General features: G+C 42.9%; 1 long non-coding RNA gene across 1 annotated transcript; it reads left to right on the plus strand.

The window, feature by feature from the left end:
• Positions 1–860: 860 nt before the first annotated feature.
• On the plus strand, positions 861–22325 carry LOC128325965 (uncharacterized). The gene is made up of 4 exons (XR_008307768.1): positions 861–1219; positions 19007–19053; positions 21154–21193; positions 22117–22325. It is a non-coding gene; the product is annotated as an uncharacterized LOC128325965 (long non-coding RNA).
• Positions 22326–24385: the final 2060 nt, after the last annotated feature.

A 24385-nucleotide genomic window follows, 5' to 3' on the forward strand; every position in this document is an offset into this window, starting at 1 on the left:
AAACATAACTTAGGCAAAGTAGTGACATCAATTCAGTCTCATCAATTAATATGCAGCCAACATAATGCATTGCATAACCTTTTTCATCACAAGAATATGTTGATTAATTCACAAAACCTAGATCTTGAACTAGCCTTCTGAACATTAAGAGCTTTCATTGCAAGCCAACCCCTAGCAAATCATTCCAGTGAGAATAGCTTTGACTTTCAGATTTTCATGTGTTCTTTTCGTTTCTATTCACACTTACGCTGCATTTTTCTTAGCCCATCTGTTTCCAATTATTTTGATTGTTTTCGTTTGAAGGTTTTGTTTGTGCTTGGATTTTTTTTTCCCCAGTTGGGGTAGCTGCTCACTAGATTTAGTAGGCTAAACTTATTGCATGAAAGCAAACAGATTCTGTGACACAAGGAAATAATCATGCACAAAGCTACTCTTTAAGGACATCATGGTATCTGTATTCAAGGTGTAGAGGTTTCCATAGCTGTGGTCCCCAACCATCTAGGGTTGGCTCACACACTTGCATGTTCAGCCCTGTAACTAGGGATGTGATCAAAGCATTTGGCACCTCTATTTCAAAGTGCCAAAATGCTTCGAGCTCCCCCAGCTGTATCATTTTGGCAGGGGCAAGCAGGCACTTTAAAAGGAGGAAGGCAGGACTTGCCTGCCCCTTACTTCCTCCTCTGCCACACCCTACCACCCGTGGGTGGTGCTGTTTGTATTCAGCAGCCAGTAGTGAACTGTTTGTATTCATTTGAGTGTTTATGTACACTCAAGATGGCGTCCGCACATGCTCAGATGCCATTTCCTTCCTGATGCTGCCTAAAGGCTTCTGGGAACAGGGAACTTCCTGTTTCCAGCAAGATGCAGCCGGGCAAACAGAGAGCCTGGCACTGTTTGTTTTCAGCAGTGTTGTTTTTATTCAGCAGCCAGGCTCTATGTTTGTATTCAGCCAGCTGCTGGATACAAACAGCGCCGCTCAGGGGTGGCAGGGGGTGGTGGAAAGCAAGGACCTGCCTTTCTCCTTTTAAAGTCCCGCTCTCCGCACACCGCCCCCCTGGATGTGCATGAAACACTTCATGCACATCCCTACCTTTAACCACTGCAGCCTAGAAATGACTTGCTGCGTCAATGGGATACAGACATCACAGAGAGCATTTGCATAGTACCTTACCTTCACCGCCAACACAATAGAGCTGTTCTCATGACCATCCATTTCAAGGTAGGAGGCAGTAAATCCAGCTATTCAGGCTTGTGTGAAGCCACGGGAATCTGGCCAACCCAGCTTCTCATATCTCTGAAACCCAGATCCTCTACCCTGCTCTAAACTGAAGTAGGAGGACAACAGAGCCTTCTTACCTCCACCCTTTGGTGGTCATCTGAGTGCATGCAACACTTTAAGTTGTTCCTGGGACCTGGCAGCCGTTTAAACAATCGAGCACTGCAGCTACAGAGGCTTCCATCTGTGAATGTGCCATTCTGTACATCACAGTGTATGCTTCTGTTGCTTGCAACAGCTTCAGCGGGGCTGGGCCTACCTCCTGCCCCTTCGTGGACAATCTGAGGGCAGCTGATAATGTACTGAGAGCTGCCTGTCTACTGACACGATGGATGATGGAATAAAACCTTCCACACTCGGCAAACCCAGCTCCCAATTTCTGCTCTGCAGGTGGCCAATGCCTTAATTATCTGTTTGCAAACCCAAACAGAGGTACTAGTCATCTGGGAGTCATGATGTAGGACCACTCCTGCCCTTCTGCTCATCCCCAAATGTTTATGTGAACAAGCCTACTGCTTTTCAAATCAGTTTGCACATTCAGCTTCCAGTCATCAGGTGATGGTTTACATATGCATGTTTGTTATAATCTGTCTGTCTACTTTTTTTTAATTGTTGCAGTTGCTAACTGCTTTGGGTGCTCTTTTAAGTGGAAAGATGGGATGAAGATCACATAATAAATGAATAAGGATTATTCCAACCCTATTCAGGTTATGTCAACAATTGTACAATCTGTGTACAGGGTATACATGTCCAGATCTGTATCCATATATGGTTATTCATACATTTTATCCAATGCTAGCTGTAGCATGTATTTGAGGGGGTCGTTATCCATGTTCCCTTTTAAAACGAACATAGGGGTATGTACCTGTGAACCAGTCGCAAGTTTAAAGACATATAGAGATATCAAGTGATTAACACGATGTGTGAGCTGGGTTTTTGGTTAAGGGAATGTACCAATAGGCTCCTCTTTGGTAAGATCGAGAGTTCATGAATATGCTTTTTTATGGGTTCTTATGGGCCCGGTTCAGCTTTTTAAATTGAAATTTATGAGCAACTGGAGTATGGCAACATGTACATGAAGCCACCTAATGGCACAGTGAGGAAATGACTTGACTAGCAAGCCAAAGATTGCTAGTTCGAATCCCCACTGGTATGTTTCCCAGACTATGGGAAACCCCTATATCAGGCAGCAGCAATATAGGAAGATGCTGAAAGGCATCATCTCATACTGTGCGGGAGATGGCAATGGTAAACCCCTCCTGTATTCTACCAAAGACAACCACCGGGCTTTGTGGTCACCAGGAGTCGACACCGACTTGACAGCATACTTTACTTTACTTTAATATTCACATATTACAGCAAAGTGCAGGGTACTTATCAGGTTTTGGGTCTCTGTAGTTCAGATATAGTAGTTTCTTAGTTTATGTATATGTGAATTTGTGTACAGCCTTCCATCCTTCCGAGGTCGGTAAAATGAGTACCCAGAATGTTGGGGGCAATATGCTAAATCATTGTAAACCGCTTAGAGAGCTCCGGCTATAAAGCGGTATATAAATGTAAGTGCTATTGCTATTCCTATTGCTATTGCTACATAATGGCTGACAACCTAACTAGTAAAGTGTCTGTGTTCTGTGAGTTGCACCAGAACTAAAGCAACACTGGTGCTTGTACATGTGTGGCAGGATTTTGATGACCTCCATTTCCCCTGGAAGTTCTCCAGGAAAAGTGGGGACATATTTTGAGGTCCCATGTGTCACCTGAAAATATATCCCCAAAGCCTGCACAACCCTCAGGGGACATATATTTGGATGACAAAGGGGGCTTCCAGTGGAAGAGGAAGTCATCAAAATCCATCTCCTCCTGTGTGAGTGCTGCTGCTGAGTTAGTTGATCCAGTCCACAACACTGGCACATCTCATTTGGTTAGTTCAGATGTTGGGCAATACTTTGAACCAGTCTTTTCTTTCTTCTGCTACCATATTAGTGCACAGTGTAGTACAGAATACAGATACTGGCATTGCACATTGATGGAAGACGATTTAGGAATGCCATTTTCCCCTGCTTCCCTGCCCCTAAGGGCTGAGTGATTAGTAAGTTCAATCCCCCCCCCCCAGTATACTGTATAAACAGGATAAGCTTCACCTATTGCATTTTTGCTTGTTGTACTGCTCAAGCACAGAAGACAGGTTGACAACCTTAGGACCAAAATCAGCTCCTTCCTCAAGCATGAAACTCATTGGATAATCTTTAGAAAATCACTCTCAGCCTAGTCAAACCAACAGTGTTGTTGCAAAGGCAAAATAAGATTTTAAAAATCCCCAACTTATAAAGCACCCTGTAAACTATGGCATGATATAGAATTATCTCAAAAGAGGTTTGGTTTAAAAAAACAACACCATGTAAGTTCATTGTCTACTGTGGGTAGAAATTATGCTGTTGCTCATATGCATCCATGACAGCTAAACGAATGAGGTGTGTGCTTGAAGTTTGTTTATAAAGAACAGGACTTCCTTATGACAAGGTTTAGTTGGTTTCTGGGGGGAAATATGTCTAAGTAGGCCACAAATTTAGAAAGCTGTCTCTTTAATAATGCAATTTCTGTGCACTGGGGCCCCATGTTGTCTATTTACTCAGGCAGGTGGCTTCACCAGAGAAGAAAACTGCTGATAATGCAATGTGCTGACCCATATATTCTGTCCCGGAAGACTGCACCAGCTGGCTTAGCACGTGCTGATTGTTTAAATAAGACTACACATTCCCCCACCCTTTCTATCACATTCCTCTGAGAAAATACGAATATAAATAATGTCATGTTGTTACAGACCCAAGCTTGGTGTAGACTGCTCCTAAAAATTTTCAATTATTCTAGCTTTCAATGGACTCGTTTCCCTGTGTTATTTACCTGCACTTTCAGCTCAACTTATCTCTAGAGGGTCCGCACAAGGAATGACTAGGGAGGCTTATTCTCCCATCTGAATCTCTACCTAGAATGGGGGTTCCAAAACTGAGAAGCAGTGGCGAACTAGCAATCTGGTGTTTCTCTGCTTTTGATCTGCAGACTTCATTTATTCTGCTCCGTGTGTACAGTTTGCCATGGTTTCAGTTTCTATCCTTTCACCCTTACAATTTAGAAATGCACTTTGATCAAGCCACAGTAAGAAAAGGAATGCTGATTCTAATATAGGGCCACATCAACATTCCTCTTTGCATGGTTTTAAATCAATAGGATATGTGCAACAGACCACCTATGCTTCTATTCTAAAATTAATGTTAGGAACTGGTCAAATTAAACTGGAAGGCAGTTGGAACAGAATGTGGGGTAGCTTCAACATGGGGATGTAGTGACCATGACTGCCTCTCTGTGCACATTGGGTTTTGAAAGCCAGCATAGATGTAAAAGCTAGGGCATTGGATTAGCAATCGGGAGATCCAGCATCAAATGTCCCCGCAACTTTTCTGCTTCATCTGGCTTCTGAGTCTTTCTGGGGTGAAACAGTAAAATAGCAGGGAGACAGTTGCAGGAGATAATAGGTAGGCTGGTGAAGCACCTCTCTTTCACTTCTTCCCTGAAAATGCATTAGTATGGAAAGACAGAGGTTGGGTACCCTGCAAAAGGTATTCTTTGCACCTTAGGAACACAGGAACGTCTTATACGGAGTCAGACCATTGGGCCATCTAGGTCAGTATTGTCTACACTGACTGGCAGCAGCTCTCCAAGGTTTAAGACAGAACTCTTTCCAAACCCTACCTGGAGATGTCAGGGAATGAACCTAGGACCTTCTGCATGAAAAATAGATGCTCTACCACTGAGTTATGGCCCCATCCCCCAAACACCTTCCCCTTACTGGGAATCGAACCGGGTATGTGGCAGTGAGAGCACTGAATCTTAAGCACTTGACCACAAGGCAACCAACTTGTAGTTCCACCCTAAGAAATTATTTTTAGCTGAGCATTAGATATCATGTGAGACACACAGAAATACTGCCTTGAAAATATCCAGAAGCTACATAGGTCAAAACTAGCAGCTTGGGATGCATCCCAAATGTGAACCAAAAGCCTATGCAGAGCTGAAGCTCAAACGCCTCTTTTCCCATTCAACTTACTTCCAAATAAACATGCGTAGGATGGTGCACCTTTATATTTATTCAGAAAATATCTTTTTTTAAAAAAGAAGAAGAAGCATTTATTAATATTTATTAGGAATACAGGAGAACAGAGTGTATAGGTTGTGGCCTTGCACCTGTGCCAACAGCAGTCTGACACAGAAATTTAAAATGTGAAGCTTTTCCTAGCATGAAGAGAAATGATTGGAAAAGGTTCATCTGCTTCATTTTGCATGTCAGGCTCAGGCTCCATTGCAAGGGGAAAATGCTATTTGGGATTTGGTTCAGGCGAGTAACAAGAATATGATGGAATAAATAGCTCTCAGGAATAACCTTAGGTTAAGTGATCAAGAGTTATTAAACTGGAAGGGCAATTGGAACTAGAACTGCAGCTAAGGCATTTGATTTTCCAAAGGTACATTTTCTGAAGCTAAGGAGGTTAATGAGGTGAACTGGACTAAAGAACGGATGGCTTTTAATGCTGAAAGTAGCTAAATATCTTTAAATCAACAGTTCATGTGTGAGCTGCAATCTGCATTCTAAGCAAGCTGAAAAACAGGACACAGAGGGATCAGATTTAACTGGGTGAATAATCAGCTGACACTCAAAGCATAAGTCACAGTTAGTTGTAAGGACCATTGATATAACTGACTGGGCTTTGGCCATGATGCTGCAATGCACTTTTCTTTGTTACCCATGTTTAGAAGCAGGGCATTATATGAGATAGGCAAAAACACAAAAATATAATTATAACGAATAGAAAGGGGGGTTTATTTCAAAAGAAGATTGTGTGGAGGGAATAAGATAATGTACTTTATGGCAGTACATGACAGTCTAAACGCAGAGCGGATAGGGGGTAATGCATTTGGACTCAACTAAAGTAGCTCTTTGGATCCCAGCTGAGAAATTGCACACTAAGGATGAATATTGGGTATGCACAGATGCTTAAGGACTACTTAGCTTCTATTTTTGGTAAGGATAATAGTCAACAGTGCCACACTGAAAGTCAGGAGGATCTAAATGAGGCTCAATTCTTACTTAACAGGAGCAGTGGGGGAGCCACTTCCCTATGGCTCGTAATATATACCTGAAGGAAATATGGGTGGGGTCAACAATGGCTCCTTTTCATGCCATTATCATTGTCCTTCATATCAGGTGATGGCCATGTGAGAAGGAGCTACACTGCCAGTAAGTGTGAATGAATCCTGATATGGAGAAATGAAGTTACTGATTCAGAGGTTGAGGAGCATAGCCTGTTAAAACCCTCAGACTTAGAGGGGCAGAAAGGGGAAAATAAATAGCTGTATTATAGCTAGGATTGTTTTTTTCAAATGGCATGAAAAATTCAGTTGTTATGTTTGATTATCGTAAACCAGGATTATAGAACCAAAATAAGTTGGTGGGCCAAATTTATGCTGGCTGAGATTGATTGATTGATTGATTTAACCATATTTGTAAACCACCCACTACCGAAGTTTCTAGGTGGTTTACTACAATAAAACAAACCAAGAAAGAAATGTTAAAACAATTAAAGCATTTAAAAGTTCAAATTAAAATAATTAAACCATAAAAATGATGCAAATTACACTTGGGATTTTTACTTTTGTTTCTTTTGAATTGTGACAGTTTTATTATTTAATAACTATATATAAAATTCTCCAAGGCATACTTGTGGCTAATCCCATATGTGACAGCTTTCGTGAGAGTTTGCGAGCAGAAGCACCGTGGTGATTGGGAAGTGGAGATTCCATATGCAGGTGCTGGGGAGGAGCCTGTGGCACCGTGGTGACTGGGCGTTGGGGATTCCATATGCTGATAGGGAGGAGGAGCCTGTGATGGTTAAGTTCAGTTGGAATGCAGCTGTTTGGAAGATGTTCTTGACTGTAGAGGAAAAGAAGATAGTAGATAGATAGATAGATGGCAGGGGTCTGTGAAGAGAAGGGTCATGAGGGAGGAAAGAGTCCCTTCAGGAGAAGGAGGCTGCCACTGTGCGAATTAGATGAGGAAACAAGATGAACAAGATCTGTTAACTCAGGAAGGGGGAGAGAGGGAGAGGGAGACAGGGGGAGAGTGAGTGGAGGAAAGAGAAAGAGAGAGAAAGAAGAGAGGGGAAAGGGAGAAGTAAAGGCGAGGGATGGGCCCAAACCTGTCTGAGGCCTGAGTGGAACGAGCGGCCATGGTGGCACCTATTGGCAGCAAGGAAGGGCCCAGTCAACCACTGCTGCTGTTTGGGGCTACTGAAGCCATTGGCGGAGGGAGGCTGGCAGGCAAGGGACTGGCCTGGGCCTGTCAGCAGCCTGAGGGGAATGAGTGGCTATGGCGGTGGCGGCAGCAAGGAAGGGCCTGGTCAACCGCTGCTGCTCCTCTGGGGAGGAGCAGGAGTGGGGCTCGGGTGAGGGTGGGAAGGTTTCTGGGGATAGGGGGCTGCAGCTTGGCCAATAGGTTCCACAATGCTGCAGCCACAACGAAGTGGGGTGAGGGGGTGGAGTAAAGGGATGGAGGAGTGACCAAGAGGGGTGAGGGGGATGGAAGCAACCGGATGGAGGAGGAGGAGCAGGATGCAGCTCAGGTGAGGGTGGAGAGATCTCTGAGGTGAAGGGGTCTGTGGCAGGGAGTGAGGGGAGCAATCAAGTACTAGCACGCAGATGATCTGTGTGGGTTAAGCTAGTTTTGTTTTATTTTTATATAATGTAATTTTAATTTAAGAGGCACTTTAGAAACATTTTAACTAGTTAGCATTTTTCACCCTCACACAAAATGTTAATTTCACACCTCTTAAGCCCTCTTCAGGTATTGTTAAGTAGAAAGACAACACAGAGATGGGGGAGGAGAAATGAGAGTGGGCCAAATAGCCAGCCAGACACACCAACGCAATCAGTGGCCAAAATGGTGGCCGCTCGCTTTTACGGAGGCCCGAAAGAGCCAAAAAAGCTTCACTTACCCGGCCACAGCGGTGATGAGGAAGGCCAGAAGGGGGAGATGGAACCCGCGCTGACACACACACACCCCGCAAGCCCCCCGAAGGGGCTACAGGTACTTGCTTTTCCATTTAAATTTTTTAAAATTAAAAAAAAGTTTGCAGACCAGTCCAGGACCAGTCCAGGGGGACGGGGTTCGATGGGGATCAGACCGAACTGGTCACCTTTCATAAAACCGCCTTTTATAAAACTTATCCCAAGGCAGTTTACAAAACATAATACCGTAAAATTTCATAAAATCACATATATATTATAATCAATCAAGACCATAAAAATACCAAAAAGGAACAGCCATAAAAACAAAGACAGAGCAGCTGGAAAGGAGAGAGAGTCAACCCTGAAGGAGTAAAAGGTGAGCCAGCATGGTATAGTGGTTAGAGTGCTAGACTAGGACCGGGGAGACCCAAGTTCAAATCCCCATTCAGCCATGATACTAGCTGGGTGACTCTGGGCCAGTCACTTCTCTCTCAGCCTAACCTACTTCACAGGGTTGTTGTGAAAGAGAAACTTAAGTATGAAGTACACCACTCTGGGCTCCTTGGAGGAAGAGCGGGGTATAAATGTAAAATCATCATCATCATCATCATCATCATCATCATCATCATCATCAGCAAATTACAAAAACCAGCTCTACTGGGAACAGCCTATATTCTGCGACGATATCTATAACAATTGACAATAAAATTCAGCCATCCCAGGTCCTTGGGAAGGACTCGATGTCTGGATAAAACAAACCAGTCAATAACACCTGTCTGACTGTGTAAACAAGAAATAATAATAAATAAAAATAAAATAAAATAAAATCCAGTTGAACAGAAAGGAAGTTGCCCGAACACCGGAGGCACAAAAGACCAGCTGCTGATTGACAAAATGATTTTAGAAAATTGCAAGAGAAGAAAAACAAATCTAAGTGTTGCATGGATTGACTACAAGAAAGCCTTCGATTCATTGCCTCACACATGGATACTAAAATGTTTAGAAACAACTGGTGTCAGCAAAAACATTCAGATATTTATTTAAAAAGCAATGAGCATGTGGAGTACACAGTTAACAATCAATGGCAAGACACTTGGACAGGTTAGCATTAGAAGAGGCATTCTCCAAGGGGACTCACTATCCCCTCTGTTGTTTGTAATCGCCATGACCCCACTTTCAAAAATACTAAACAAAACAGGCCTCGGATACCAAACATCTAAAACATCAAGTAAAATAAACCACCTGCTGTACATGGATGATCTGAAGTTGTATGGAAAGTCCCAGTCAGAATTTGAGTCTCTGCTAAAAACTGTCCGTATATTCAGTAGCGATATAGCAATGGAGTTTGGACTAGACAAGTGTGCTGCATTAATAATGAACAGAGGGAAAATAACAAAAACAGAACGAATAGAACTACCCAATGGAAGCAAGATCAAGAACCTGGAAGAGAAAGAACATTACAAATACTTGGGCATTCTCCAGGCTGATAACATTGCACACACTGAAGTTAAAAGAAAAATTGGAAGTGAATACATCAGGAGAGTTAGAAAAATCCTAATGTCCAAACTCAATGGCGGGAACACCATACAAGGCATAAACACCTGGGCTATACCTGTTATCAGATACACTGCAGGAATAATAGACTGGACCCAGGCAGAGCTAGAGATGCTAGATCGTAAGACCAGGAAAATCATGACCATCAATCATGCTCTGCACCCCCGCAGTGATGTCAATAGGCTATACCTCCCTCACAGCTCAGGTGGAAGAGGAATGTTGCAAGTCCATCAAACAGAAGAGGAGGAGAAAAGAGGCCTTGAAGAATATATAAGGGACAGTGAAGAAGATGCACTTAAGATGGTCAATAACGAGAAACTTTTCAACACCAATGAAACAAAGCAGGCCTACAAGAAAGAACAAGTCAAGAACTGAGCAGGAAAATGGAGAAATAAGCCCCTGCATGGTCAATATTTGCATAATATAAGTAGAAATCAGACATCACCAAGACCTGACAATGGCTTAAGAATGGCAACTTGAAGAAAGAAACAGAGGGTTTAATACTGGCTGCGCAAGAACAGGCACTAAGAACAAATGCAATAAGAGCAAAAGTCGAAAAATTCACAACAAATAGCAAGTGCCGCCTTTGTAAAGAAGCAGATGAAACCGTGGACCACCTAATCAGCTGTTGTAAAAAGATCACACAGACTGACTACAAACAAAGGCATGACAAGGTAGCAGGGATGATACACTGGAACGTCTGCAAAAAACACAAGCTACCTGTAGCCAAAAATTGGTGGGACCATAAAATTGAAAAAGTTGAAGAAAATGAAGATGTAAAAATATTATGGGACTTCTGACTACAAACAAACAAACATCTGCCACACAATACACCAGATATAACTGTAGTCGAGAAGAAAGAAAAACAAGTCAAAATAATCGACATAGCAATACCAGGGTATAGCAGAATAGAAGAAAAAGAAATAGAAAAAATCACCAAATACAAAGATCTACGAATTGAAATTGAAAGGCTGTGGCAGAAAAAGACCCAAATAATCCCAGTGGTAATTGGTGCCCTGGGTGCAGTTCCAAAAGACCTTGAAGAGCACCCAACACCATAGGGGCCACAGAAATCACCATCAGCCAATTACAAAAAGCAGCTTTACTGGGAACAGCCTATATTCTACAACGATATCTATAACACTAACAACAACATTGACAATAAAATGCAGCCATCCTACGTCCTTGGGAAGGACTAGATGTCTGGATAAAACAAACCAGTCAATAACACCCGTCTGACTGTGTAAACAAGAAATAATAAAAGCCCGAAGAAATAAAAGAGCTTTCAGTTCTTGTTTCTAAAGTAACCACAGATGCCAGAGAAAGGACACCCACTGGGAGAGCATTCCAGAGGCTGGGGCAACAACACAAAAGGCCCTCTCCTATGTGCAAGGCAATCGAGCCACCCTCAGTGTCAGCACACAGAGTGAAGCCCCCTCCGATGACCTTGTTGGGTGGGCAGAAACCTTTGAGAGCAGGCAGTCCTTCAGATATCCAGGGCCCAAATTGTTCAGGGTTTTTAAGGCAATAGCCAGCATCTTGAATTGGATCTATTTGAACCAGCACCTTGAATTTGGATCCCATCACTTCATTGGGTGCTTCTTGCATGGGAGAAACACTAACATGATGGTGCCATGTTACTTTTTATCAGCTAAATGAGAAGATGGGGATTAGTGGTGTCAAAGCAACTTCTTATAATGTGTCATTTGGCCCTGCACAGAGAGTGGCATGGCTGACACAAGCAGTTTGGGGGACTTTGAGAGGGCCTGCTAAGACACCTGAGCAATATTGGATGCCAGAGTTGGGTCAACTCAAAAATTCCCATTATTTTTGCCACAGTTTGCATAAGCAGCAGAAATGGGGGAGGAGTTCAAAGTCTCCTGTGGAGGCCCCTCAAAAGATTGTCACCATTCTGAAGGTGGAGCAAGGGACTTCCCTACAGCATCAGCAGCAGCACAGTGTATTTCTTTCCTTACATCCTTACATCCTCAAAAGCTGACACTTCTACGGGCAGTGACAGAATGCTTAGAAGTGCCACTTGTCCCCCAGTTATTCATTGCCTGGCTGTCGTGATGTTATGTCTTTTCCCAGTGCATTCCAGGAAGAAAAATGATGGTTGGACAACGAGCAGCCAAGAAACCAGTAGTGCTTCTAAGCACTGCCGCCACTGCCTGCAAAACCAGTGGCTTTTTCATGTTAAAATAAAGAGATACATCATGCTATCATCATAGGTAAGCCTCCATCCCATCCTCATAATTTAAAAAAACCTTCCATCGGCCCCCTCTCAAAGTGACTGGGGTTTCTAATTCTTGTTAAACTTTTTTTTTAAAAGCTGAAATGCTAGCGTTCAATACTTTGACCTCAGCCTATTTGATTAGTCTGTCCTAGACTGACAGAAGACTTAATGCCAATGTTTCAAGCTCAAGGAAGAACCTTTAAAACACGTCAATGTCTCATTTATCAGGGATGGCAGTATAACTATGAGTCAGCTGTTTCCTCCCTTTGCCTGTGTTCGGTGTGGACCACCTGTTTAATAAATATTTACTGGCAGAATGAGCTTCCGTGCCTGTTTGGTGGTGATATATTCAAATGAAATTGTAAGCTCCAGTATCTCATACTGAAAGCTATGTTTCATGGTCCTGCAGGGCCATGGCAACAGTAAAAAGGCAATTCAGTGTATGCATTTGATGGCACAAACATGAAGATAAGACTAGTTGCAGAGTTTAAACAATGATGGGAGTGATTCGTTGACACAGTGATTTGGAGTTTGACTAATGCTTTTTATGTACTTCTGTGCATACTAAAAAAAATCTTCTACCAGCAGATATACTTTTTACATGTTTTCTTCCCTGTGCAAATATGATGAACTAAATTAATGAGAAGGGCTGTGTTTACTAAACATAAAAAAAACATTATTCCTGGCATGGAAGCCTGCTCAAATATAATACTTAGTATAGGCCCAGTCATTGAATTATTGAGACAGATATTGTAGTGTAGCTCAGATCTCAATCCAAGCACAGAACACAGACCAGACACAGCCTTCTGCTAGGCACTCCCTTTTAATAATAAATAACTCTGCCCCCAACAACCTATAAAATCTCCGACACAGCAGGAGATTAATCCTTAGGCTGCCACATCCCTCTCCCCAAAGCCTGTTAGAACAAGAACATATTCAAGCAAAGATGAACCAAAAAGAAAACTGACTAGAGATACAAAGTAGACTACCCAATCTTAAAGGTCAACAGAGGTGGGATTATTCTGCCCATGTTTTCCTGGCTGCTGCTATCTACAAGTCTAGCATGACAGAACGTCTTTGAAGCTGGGTAGACGAATGAGGTGGAGCAGGGTCGTAGCTAGGGGAGAAGGGGCCCGTGTTCATCCCTCTCTCTGGCGGCCCCCCCCGAGTGAGGGAGATAATGAAGAAAATAGGGAGGGATGGAGCTAGAGGGCCCTCAGGAGCTGGGGGCCTGTGTTCTTTGAACCCTTTTGCTCAATTATAGCTACGCCCCTGAGGTGGAGGCGTCATGGTCAGAGGCACATCAAGATTGCACAAAGACTGAACAGACTCAGGAGCATCACTTGGAGAAACAACTGAGTCAGCAAGCTCTGAATCAGGAATTGATTCAGCCTGGTCTGAGGCGAATCCAACCTAGAGGCACACACTCAGTGCCTTGGGAGGTCAGTTGATCTTGGAAGGTTAGAAGGGGCTCCTATAGCCTCCCGTCTCTCTGTCGATGACAGCAGATGGTTCATATGGTGTTGCGTAACCATTCCTTCTACTTCAACTGTGTGCGAAACTGGCTCTGTTTGTGATACTAGGCACCCGGACAGCCACTTGGACTCCCCAGAATGTTATAGCCCTTGCCTCCCATTTGGAATTAGGCTCTGGGATCCAGAAGTCTAAGCTCAGACCTGTCTCCCATCCAAAGCTCCTTGCCAGGAACTCTCTGGTTAAAGGGATAGTGAAATCTTCATAAACTGCCCTTTTGCCTAGAAAGCAACAACCAAAGTGGCTTTAAAGGAATGTAATTGTTTTAGCTGACCTTCCCCTAAGGAAATGTACTCTGTGGCTGAATCTGCATATGCTTTGTATTGCTTTCCCCTGTATGATTCCTAATGAATTGCACTATTGAATTGGAATCCTGTTGTCACACATATGTTACTGAAACTGCTTTTGTATTGATTAATGGCGGCAATTGTAGGTGAAAATAGCAATCAATTGTCTTGTTCCCTTGAAGCATTCCAGCTGTCTTCCCTTTCTCCCCTTCCCCAACCCATCTCTCTCTCTCTCTCTCTCTCTCTCTCTCTCTCTCTCTCTCTCTCTCTCACACACACACACACACACACACACACACGGCATCTCAAAGACTGTAAAGCTGTAATTTGCACACATAACTTTTGCAAAGTCAGAGTGTTTGTGTCCTAAAAGTACTTGCAACAAAAACATTGAAGCAGCTTGTCCCAGATAAAAATTGCCAAGGCATGGTCTTCTCCTTGAGAGAAAGAAATGTTTTAACCATGTGAAGCGAAGTTTATGGTTCAACCATTGATATGTATTGACATTCATGGAGACCCCGAAAAGAATTCTATGTTCAGATTGGAAGATCAAACTAGTATAAGAGAGCTGCCACAGAAATGACAGGAAACCAACTTCTTGCTCCACCCTTGACTCTGTGCTGCAAGCCAGCCAAGCAGAAGTCCACCCAGCTGTGTTGGAAATTTCCTCAGCATAGAAAGAAATTGGGACAGAGTGGTGATCTGCACTCCAGGTCCAGAAACCCATAACAGCACAAGAACAGCCCTGCTGGATCACGTCCAAGGCCTATCTAATTCAACATCCTATCTAATCACTTTCACACAGTGGCCCACCAGATGCCTCTGGGGAGCACACAGGCATGAGGGCATGCCCTCTCATCTGCTGTTGCTCCTCTGCAACTGGTATTAAGAGGCATCGTGCCTCTGAGGCTAAAGGTGGCCCACAGCCACCAGACTAATAGCCATTGATAGACCTGTCCTCCATGAATTTGTCTAAGCGCCTTTTAAAGCCATCCAAGCTGGTGGCCACCACCACATCCCAGAATTCCATAGATTAATTATGTACTTCCTTTTGTCGGTCCTAAATTTCCCTACCTTCCATTACATGGGATGGCCCCTGGATCTAGTTTTGTGAGAGAGGGAGAAAAATTTCTCTCTGCCCGCTCTTTCCAGTCCATGCATAATTTTATACACCTCGATCATGTCTTCTATTAGTTGCCTCTTTTCCAAAGTAAAGAGCCCCAGATGCTGTAGCCTGGCCTCATAAGGAAGGAAACTTGCAGAGACTTGCATTTTGGGTGCTATACAAATGTGTTAAATAAATTAAATAAATAATTAAAGGTGCTCTAGGACCCTGATCATCTTGGTTGCCCTCTTCTGCACCTTTTCCAGTCCCAATATCCTTCTTAAGATATGATGAACAAAACTTTATGAAGTACCCCAGATGTGGCCACACTATAGATTTGTATAAGATTTGTATTAGGGCATTATAATATTAGCATTTTTATTTTCAATCCCCTTCCTAATGATCCCTAGCATGGAGAATTGGCCTTTTTCACAGTTGCCACACATTGAGTCAACACTTTTAATAAGCTGTCAACCATGACCCCAAGATCTCTCTCCTGGTCAGTCACCAGCAGCTCATATTCCATCAGTGTGTATGTGAAGCTGGGGTTGTTTGCCCCAATATGCATCACTTTACACTTGCTTACACTGAACCACATTTATCATTTTGTCACCCACTCACCCAGTTTGGAGAGATCATTTTAGAGCTCCTCACAATCAGCTGTGGATTTCACTATACTAAATAGTTTTGTGTCATCTGCAAATTTGGCCACTTCACTGCTTACCTCAACTTCTAGATCATTTATGAAAAAGTTAAAGAGCACTGGTCCCAGTACCGATCCCTGGGGGACCCCGCTTCTTACTTCCCTCCTTGTGAAAAATGCCCATTTATTCCTAATTTCTGTTTCCTGTCCTTAAACCAGTTACTGATCCACACATGAACCTGTCTCTTCATCCCATGACTGCTAAGTTTACTCAAGAGCCTTTGGTAGGGAACCTTGTCAAAATATTTTTGAAAGTCTAAGTATATTATGTCAACCGGATCACCTTTATTCGCCTGTTGACTTTCTCAAAGAACTGCAAAAGGTTAGTGAGGCAAGACTTGTCCTTGCAGAAGTCATGCTGGTTCTCCTTCAGCAAGGCCTTTTCTTCTAAATGTTTAACAATTTTGTCTTTAAGTATGCTTTCCATCAATTTGCCCAGCACAGAAGTTAAGCTAACTGGCCTGTTAATTTTCCGGATCACCCCTGGATCCCTTTTTAAAAATCAGAGTTACATTGACTACTTTCCAGTCTTCTGGTACAAAGCCTGATTGTAGGGACAAGTTACATATTTTTGCAAGGGACCAGCAATTTCACATTTGAGTTTCTTCAGAACTCTTGGGTGGATGCCATCTGGCCTGAGCAATTTATTAATTTTTAGTTTTTGAAGACAGTTGAGAACATCTTCCGTTGTCACTTCCAATTGGCCCAGTTCTTCACCCTCTAAACCTGAGAAGCTCCATTCCAGAGAGAGTATATGGTCAGTATCCTCTGCTATGAAGACAGATGCCAAGAACTCATTCAGCTTCTCTGCAATCTGCTTATCCTCCTTAATAATCCCTTTCATGCCCTCATCATCTAAGGGACCAACTACCTCCCTGGCAGGTTTTCTACTTCTGATATATTTAAAGAAGTTTTTGTTTCCCCCTTGACACTTCTAGCTATATCCTCCTCAAACTTTCTGTTTGCATCCCATATTGTTTCCTTGCATTTCTTTTGCCAGTGTTGTTCTCTTCATTTGGGCAGGACTTCCATTTTCTGAAGGAAGTCTTCTTCCCTTTTATAGCATCACTGACTCTACTTATTAGCCACGTTGGCATCCTCCTGAAATTGATGGTACCGTTCCTCCTTCTTGGTATACATTCCAACTGAGATTCTGTATTGTGGTTTTAAATAAGTTCCATGTTTTCTGGAGTGCTTTGACCCTCCTGACTTTCCCTTTCAACTTTCTTTTAACCAGCTCTCTCATATTTGAGAAGTTTCCTCTTCTAAAGTCCAGCACATCTTTGTTAGACTTCCTTGACAATTCTCCACTCACACATATGCTCGCACCAGGTCCTGGGCACCACTCAGGATTAATTCCAAGGTTATCTCTCTGGTTGGTTCCGTGACTCACTCTAAAGCACAGTCACTTAGCATGACTAGAAATTTGGCCTCTCTCTCTTTACCTGAATGTGAATTTACCCAGTCTATGTGTTGGTAATTGAAGTCACCCATTATTACTGCTCTGTCTCTCTTTGACGCCTCTCTTATTTGCATCTCCAACTCCAGGTCACTCTCAGCATTTTGATCCGGAGGGCGATAGCACGTCCCTAGTAACACATTTATTTTCAGTCCTCATATTGTCATAATGATTCTGTGGAGGACTCCAGTCCACTTAGGGTTTCTAGCTTGCAGCATGCTGATCTGCTTGTCACATATAATCCTTAGGTTTGTGAAAAGGTCTAGGGCAGGTATATATTATCTTATTTATGAAACTTGGTACTGAAACCCAGACTTTTCAAACCCAGGGACTGCTCCAGTTTACCACTGGTCTCCTGCAGTCTCTGATCAATAAATCCCCAAGGTTTCCTACAGAACACCCTGAACAATCTCATACAGGAGCTCTCACACTGAGCACTTGCTTCATTCCTGACCAGTGCCTACCTAACCAACACTACCCCTCTTCTCAGCTGTCACCAGGCCTAATGTGGTTGAGGGCTCAGCTGGCTCCCCACAAAATACAGTGGCTCTGGGACTGCTTGGGACAGTTTAGAGAGGAGAATATTTTTTAACCTTTGTTGCCAAATATTGTACTATAGACCAGATCTCAGTTCAAGTATACAGCACAAACCAGACACAGTCATCTGCTAGGAGGGAAAAACAAAAAATCCAATTGGTGATCAACAGAGGGAGTGTGACTCTGCTGATCCTTTTGTATCTCTCGGCAGCTTTCGATACCATTGACCATGGTATCCTGCTGGGTCGCTTGAGGGAGGTGGGATTGGGTGGCACTGTTTTACAGTGGTTCCACTCCTACCTCTCTGGCAGATTCCAGATGGTGTCACTTGGAGACTATTGCTATGCAAAGCGAGAGCTGAAGTGTGGGGTTCCACAAGGCTCCATACTGTCTCCAACACTTTTTGACATCTACATGAAACCGCTGGGAGAGATTGTCAGGAAGTTTGGTCTGGGGTGCTATCAATATGCTGATGACAACCAGATCTATTTTCCCATACCAACTTCATCAGGAAATGGCATGACCCCCCCCCCCCAAGTGCCTGCCTGGAGGTGAGATTGGGCTGGATGGGAGATGACAGACTGAAGTTAAATCCAAGCAAGATGGACGTACTGTATGTAGGGGGTTGGGATCCGAGAGATGGCTTAGATCTGCCTGTTCTGGATGGGGTTACATTCCCCCTAAAAGACCAGGTTCATAGTCTGGGAGTGCTCCTGGATCTCAAACTCTCCCTGGTCTCTCAGGTTGAGGCTGTGGCCAGGAGTGCTTTTTATCAGCTTCAGCTGATAAGATATGTCCATTCTTGGAATTTAGTGACCTTAAAACAGTAGTACATATTCTGGTAACCTCTAGGCTTGACTACTGTAATTCACCCTACGTGGGGCTGCCTTTGTAGGTAGTTCAGAAACTACAATTGGTACAGAATGCGGCAGCTAGACTGGTCTCTGGGTTTACCCGAAGGGACCACATAACACCAATTCTAAAAGAACTGGACTGGCTGCCAATAGGTTTCCAAACAAAATACAAAGTTCTAGTTATTACCTAAAAGGTCCTTAACAGCTTAGGTCCAGGGTTTTTAAGAAAGCGCCTTCTCTGTCATGAACCCTGTTGACTGTTAAGGTCATTTGGAGAGGTCCGACTACGGGGGCCACAAACTCGTTTGGTGGCAATTAGGGACTGGGCCTTTTCTGTGGCTGCCCCAGGACTTTGGAACGTGCTCCCTGCTGAAAAAAGATCATCTCCTTCTCTGTTTGCTTTTAGGAGGACCCTGAAGATGCACCTGTTTTCCTAGGCCTTCAACTGAGATGGTATTTAAAAACTTTAATGTGTTTTTAACATGTTTTTATCTATAATTTCTTTTAATGAATTTTAAATGTGTTATATTGTATGTTTTGATTCTGTAAACTGCCTAGAGATTTTTATACTAGGTGGTATATAAATTAAATTAAAAAATAATTTAAAAAAATACTCCACTCCCAACAGCCTACTAGATCTCTAGCAGGAGATTAATGCTTAGGCTAACACAACAGCCTAACCTCTCATTAAGATAATGTGGTCATTTACACAATCAAAAATGTGTTCTACTCAGTTTTGGGAACTATGTGGGCTCCCAATTTTCGGTTGTGTGGAAGAACAGTAAGAGAAAAACCTAGGTAGAAGTGGTTGTGTGGAAGAAAGTGGTTGTGTGAAAGCAAAAGGAAAAGCTACCCAGGTTTTCCTCCTACCTTGCTTCCACAGAAGCAAAAATTGGGAGCACACAGAACTCCCAACCCTGGGTAGAACACTGTTTTTGATTGTGTGAATGACCTAATTTAGTTATTTAGGAATACAGACAAAGAGGCTATTCTCAAGCTCACTCAAACCCAGGCTAAGGAAGCCCAGCCTAGGTTAGGCTATGTGTGAGATCTGCCGTGATCAGGCCATATCCCAGTGGGGCAGCACCACTTAGCCCTGCTTTTAAACTCTTAGCCAGGATTAAGGGTTTGAGCGAGCCCTTAATCTAGGCTCTGGAATCATTTATTTGTCACGGCTATGTCCAGCTCCAGCAAACAGGCTGACAGAGACAGGCACCTAGAGCACTCGTCTCCTGGGGAAATCCCCAATGCATCTTGCATGCCATGCAGTGCATTGTGGGATATCCAGAGGCCAGAATACATAATCCTGGTCTCTGGAGTTCCACACTGTGGCATGCAGCACGGATTGTCTGGGAGTGCGGTCCACAGTCCCAGCACTCATCTGGGGGAAGGTGAATTTAATCAGCCTTCCCCCCGTAACCTACCTGCTGCCCCACCCACTCGGTCATGTGAACAACCTCTAGAACAGTTTAGCTTTGATTAGTCAAACAAAGAAAATTTTTACCTGAATAAATAAATGAAGCCTACCACCAAATCTTGGTATTTCCTAAGAATGTACCACACCATTTTGAGGAATTTTGCTAATATTATTCCTAAGAAAATTCTGCTCTAATAATACATAAATAAGTTTAGCTTGGAAGTCTGTGCCAGGTAAAATTTGGTGGCAAATTTGGTGGTCCCAGATCTTCCTCACTATACATCGAGGACATCGACACAATCAAAAACTGTGTTCTACCCAGATTTGGGAGCTGTGCGCTCCCAGTATTTGGTCGTGTGGAAGCAAGGTAAAAGGAAAACCTCAACAGACGTTATTGAAGATCTTCTCAAGACCAGTGAGAAGAGCTTCAGGCAGTTAACTTGCCCCTCCCCATGTATGATTGCCGCGCCATCCCTGGTGGCCAGATCAGCTGCCCACACAATTACTGGCTTCGTCACAGAGCCAGTAGAGGCAGTGGGGATCGGGGGCCACCTGGCCCCCGGAAGCCCCAGAATGCCCCGTGTGAGCACGTGGGGCATTCTGGGGGGGCAATGCTGAGAGCCTTGTTTTAGCCTCCTGGTCGGGGGTCTCCTTGTGAGTTGTCGCGGCACTGAGCTGCACTGTGGCAAATCATAATAAAAGAAACGGGGATAGCGGATCAATCACTCCACTAACCTTGTTTAAGGGGTGGGCTACTTTGGCAGGCTAGCCACCATTGAGCCACCAGGCTCACCCACGAGCCCAGTGGTTCTCACAATGGAGGAAAACTGGGCTGGGCTACCTTAGCCCAGTTTTCCTCCATCGTGTGAATAGCCTCATTGTGTGGACTCACACATTGACACTTTGTGCTGATGAGAGGCAAAGTCCATAGTACTGCTTGATTAACAATCTGCATTAATATTACTTTCTGTAAGGGATTGCATATTATTCTTAAAACTCTTTGGCTTCCCTTTTAGTTCCTTAGACATTTTTCCTATGTAGGAACCTCCAAATTTGCCTCACACTTTTTATTTGTGTCAAAATTTGCTGGCAACTCTGTTTAGTCACCAAATAAATAAGTTCTTTCTTTCTTACAGTTCTCCATGAGCAAATATCTGGTGAAGAGTTCTGAAACAGGTTTGTTATAGGCACTGTGGCTGAAGATACAAGTGCCCCATTTGCTTGTCTTCTGCAGGTATGAGGACAGCAGGTTTTAAAACAGTAACAGCAACTACTGACTTCCCTTCAAGTGGCAATTTTCTTTCATAGCTATCTGAACCATCTGGGTAGTTTTACTGAGCTTTATAAGTGCCTTAGTAAGAGGTCTGCACCATATGAAGTATTAATATTAGGAATGTACTGGCAATCCAGGTTCAATGTCTTTCTTTGATATTGTAGTTCTGCTCATTGCATATAATCCTAAATCCACCCACTGTCTGATTCTGCTAACTTTCCATTGGGGGCGGCAGGGGGATGATCAGCAGCTAAATGAGCAAATTATTGTGAAAGAAATCTAGTTGGGGAATAAAGAATGTGGAGGCACATCCAAATCTGTACAGGGGCCCCTCATTATTCACAGGAGTTCCATTCCCACCAATTTCTGTGGATAATGAAACCACAAATTAAGAAACCCTAACCCTGTGGGGACTGGGGGGTTAGGTTCATTGAGCTTTAACAACCTCTAAAAAGCAGGGAGGGGCAAAGAGGGTAGCAAAACCTAGTACATTGGTCTCCAGGTCTCCAGGAATGCCCCCCATCCCCCCCCTCTTATTTTTCATTTTAATATTTTTAAACAAAAAAAGATCCACAAAGTGGTTCCGTGCTTCAAAATGGCGGCTTAAAATGACATCAAAAGTCATTTTCAGCCACTCAGGAACCACAGATAGGCAAAAATTGACTATATTTCATGTCACAGATACAGAAACTGGGTCTCTAAGACCCATCAATGGATACCTGAAACTGCAGTCCATGAAACTTCAGATAACAAGGGTCACCTATATTTACATCCAGATGTGCATTTGGAAGCATATCCACTGTATGATTTTGATTTGTACCGACAGTTCCAAGAAGAAGGGATAGCCAAGACAATCAAGAGAGTTTCCATGAATATCTGGGATCATCTTCTTCAACGAAACTGAAATAAAGGGAAAAGTTTCGTGCTTCCTGAATTAGTTTAAGGATTATAAATTAAAATATCTGGCAACTGATGAAATATATGATTTTACATTTCAATGTTAAAGGTGTGTGTAGTGCAAGGAACTTTAATAAACATGACTAATTAATCACAGAGTTATGATCTGTGGACATTACATAAAAACACAGTCCAATAAAGCTAAGGGATCTGTCAATAAAGCTAAGGGATCTGTCAAAAATTATAATTTCATACAGCAAAGGAATCTGGCTGTACACAGAACACATCTCACCTGTCATGAACAAGAGCTAGAACTTAAGATGCATTCTTAAGATCAACTCCTCCCTCCTAGTTAATTAAAAAATAGTGGGGGGTTTTCTAGGAGGCCTAACAATGGTGAGGATATAAGATAAATATATGTATGGGTAAAAAACATTACCCACTTTGCTGAACTTCTGAAAAACACAGCCGTATTTAAACCTCAGTGTGTGGGGGGGCAGGGCGGGGGGAGAAAGACGGGCTAAATACTATGTGAACAAACTCCTAAGCTATGTTGTTAGAGGTGAGAGTGACATATTTAAAGCAGTCCCTTATAGAAGTGAGTGGTTGTTGTTGTTGTTGTTGTTGTTATTAATTCAATTTCTATACTGCCCTTCCAAAAATGGCTCAGGGCGGTTTACACAGAGAAATAATAAATAAATAAGATGGCTCTCTGTCCCGAAAGGACTCACATTCTAAAAAGAAACACAAGATAGACACCAGCAACAGTCACTGGGGTACTGTGCTGGGGGTGGATAGGGCCAGTTACTCTCCCCCTGCTAAATAAAGAGAATCACCACGGTAAAAGGTGCCTCTTTGCCCAGTTAGCAGGGGCTGTTTTTAATTTAATTTAATTTAATTTAATTTCTATTTACAGTCCCAAGCTTTATACCACAGAGGGTATTGAAAACTGACCACTAGGGCTAGCCAGGCACTAACCAAGGAGTCAAGCTTGGAAAGGATTGGTCAGAGATTTTGAAGATTCCAAAAGTCCAGGTATAGGTTGAGGAGCAGACAGGGCCAGAGAAGAGTGAGACCCTGTGCCTGGATGAAGACACACTGGGTAGAGAAAACAGAGTTAGAAGGAACAGTGGGCAGGCAGAAGACAGCTGGTCATATGATAGGGGTTGAGAAGGCTTATAACTGATAGCCTTCAAGAGAATCCTGATGAAGCAGAGGAGCCTGAACCTGCAGCTACAGAGAAGCAGCTGACCTTCAACAGGACTCTTCATCCACATCTGCATGTAATGCATGTTCCTCTCTCACCCACCCACTCTTCTGTCCATATTCAGACAAAATAGAGAGCTCCCTCTCTGCAGTCAGCGAGACTACAGAGAAGAGGGAGAACTGACTGTGTGGGCTTCCTTCTTGCTTAAAGGACAGCTCGCACAGCCAATCACTCAAGGAGAGAGGGAGGAGCTCTGTGGTGGTTTTCTTTCATTTTTGAAACTATCTGCCACAAAAAGATGCCTAATTACAGTGAGTGCTACTGAAAGGGAGGCTGGTAGGGCAACTGGAAAGAAAAGTTGTGTTTGGGAATAAAAACCAAGCCCAGCTTGTACGATCATCCCTTTCATATATGTTAATTCCCCTTTTAATAATCCTTATCATTTGATCACTATAGTAGTTTATCTCATTCTGGTTCTACTATGCTAAAAACCTGATACCACCTACTAAAGGAGGGAAGGCATAAGGCAAATCAATACATAACTGATGTTGTTAAGGCCATAAAAAAACAGGTGGTGGGAGGCCCTTCAGCGGGTTGTGCCTGGGAGGTCTATTTCCCCTGCTACACATACAAATGCAGAGAGAGAGATTAGCTAAACATACAGAGAAGTATTAACTGACAGGCCCAAAGTTGCTGTCAAATAATATTTATTATTTGACAAATAATATTTATTATTTGACAAATAATCAAATAAATAATACTTATTTATTAAGAATAAGTAGCATGCTTTCTCCAAAGTGCAAGATGTCTTTAAAAGAAAACTCTGATAGAATAATGTCAAACTACAAGATTAATTAATATGTACTGATATCGTAAATACCACAAGAGCAAATACAAAACAAAGAAGCTGTAAGACAAATATCTGAAAGTAGCATTCTTCCCCAATATAAAAGATAGATTTTGAACTATTTCTAAAAACTTATTAGAATAT

The sequence above is a fragment of the Hemicordylus capensis genome, chromosome 5 (genome assembly GCF_027244095.1).
Source record: "Hemicordylus capensis ecotype Gifberg chromosome 5, rHemCap1.1.pri, whole genome shotgun sequence".
Taxonomy (NCBI): Eukaryota; Metazoa; Chordata; class Lepidosauria; order Squamata; family Cordylidae; genus Hemicordylus; species Hemicordylus capensis.